We start from the raw sequence: 1,610 nt of genomic DNA, 5'->3' as shown, positions 1-1,610 counted from the left end.
GCAGCGTCGGCAGAAGAAGCAGCAGCGAAAGCAACACCAACAATACGCTGCAGCCATGGCGGCCATATTGAAAATCAGTCAAGTATTTCGAATGTGGTGGGCGGAGTCAGTGTCGCCAGCAAGTGCGCATGCGGGTGCGAGTGCGAGTGAGTAGGCGATAGTCGTCAATGACTTGCATGTCGTTCTCGCTTTTGAGTGGGATTTTGTGTAGCGCATGCGCTGTGCCCACGGCCACTGCTGACGATGGTCTGCAGTGGACCGAGTTCGAAAACTAACTGAATTTCGAAAGCGACCATCGTAGCTGCTATCGAAGAAGCAGAGCTCACGCTCTCTCTCTCTCGCAGTGTTGTCAATGTATTAGTGAGCGCATTACATTGGTATTGGTGCCGGCGAGATCTTCGAAATTCGATATCGACTGAACTAGCTGGACATGCAAGTGTGAGTGTGTTAGTGGCGGTATTCGAAGTACGGCTCAAACCGGATTTCGAGCATGCTCTCTGTTTTTTCGGTTTCGAACATTCAGAGAACTGGTTCTGGGCCAACTCAAAGTTGAGGTTTACCTGCTGCGGCTGCCATCGATGCTTTCTGGGAGTTAATATTCTATTAGAGGCTCATTTGTGTGATTGCCATCAAGGATATGCGAGTAGATGCGATAACCGTGTACTGCGACCAGAGTGACTAGTGCAATTTTCCAGCGATTGCCTTTTCACTTTTTTTTTTGGCATGGCAATTGAACTGCGTTTTGGCATTGACCATTAATGCCCATCGCTTGCTTTAAAGCACAAAACACTTTAATAGATTTGTATAATACAACTCAATTTGTGTATTGTTTTTTGTTCGTTGTTGTTTCTTTTTCAATTTTTATCGTTTGTTTTTCGTCTGCAACTGCTAATTATCGTATTCAATGATTTATCTCTTTGGCCATTTTTAAATTTATCATTTAGCCCTAGACGCGGGGCAGCGGGTGTGCAGTCTCAATATCGCCTTGATGGATCGTCGATCGATTGATGGATTGTGTGAAGCGGGCTCGGTGTTTGAGTTCGTCTTTGGACGAGGGCTTGAACTTGGTATCGTCGAAATGAACAACCTGCACTTGTCTCTGGTGTCTAGGCGCTCTCATCATCGTCATGACGAGTACCTCGGATGGATTTCTGACATCTTGCTTTGTTTCTCGTTGTAGTGGCGTTCATGTTTCTGCCTATTTCAATTTGTACGTAATTAATGATTTATTCAAGTCTCTCAGTTTGTTGTCTTCATTCCTTAGAACACATTATTGATGGTTTTTTTCAGCTGTTTGTGTCCAACTGTTGTGCATTCCCAGTTCACGCGTCTCTGCCACGGATTGGCCAATGGCAAACAGCGACGGATCTTTTTAAATATTTCTTAAAAATTCTTTTTTTCACAATCATTCATTTTCAAATTTTAGACTTCTTCCATCGTTATTATTTGTTGCAATCAGATAAGAATGTTGTATTGATGTAGTTCATTATAGCAATGATATCTTTAAACTTTCTTTTATACATTTTATATAATTCAAATAAAAACTTATAAAAACTGAAGTCAGACTTCTTCCCTCATTTATTTCTTAATCAGCGAAATATTAAAGCAAA

General features: G+C 41.9%; 1 long non-coding RNA gene across 2 annotated transcripts in view; it reads left to right on the top strand.

Moving 5' to 3' along the window:
- Positions 1-1,372, top strand: part of LOC127566157 (uncharacterized) — a 10,264-nt gene extending 8,892 nt beyond the window's left edge. Inside the window, exons 1-3 of one of the 2 annotated variants that reach the window (XR_007955436.1) lie at positions 59-146; positions 945-1,210; positions 1,291-1,372. This is a non-coding gene — a long non-coding RNA (uncharacterized LOC127566157). Of the gene's footprint in view, positions 1-58; positions 147-944; positions 1,211-1,290 lie in introns of those variants that run through there. The other variant, XR_007955437.1, reaches the window with a different exon arrangement.
- Positions 1,373-1,610: the final 238 nt, after the last annotated feature.

This window comes from Drosophila albomicans, chromosome 2R (genome assembly GCF_009650485.2).
Source record: "Drosophila albomicans strain 15112-1751.03 chromosome 2R, ASM965048v2, whole genome shotgun sequence".
NCBI classification, from domain to species: Eukaryota; Metazoa; Arthropoda; class Insecta; order Diptera; family Drosophilidae; genus Drosophila; species Drosophila albomicans.
This window is presented reverse-complemented; position numbering and strand designations above follow the sequence as displayed.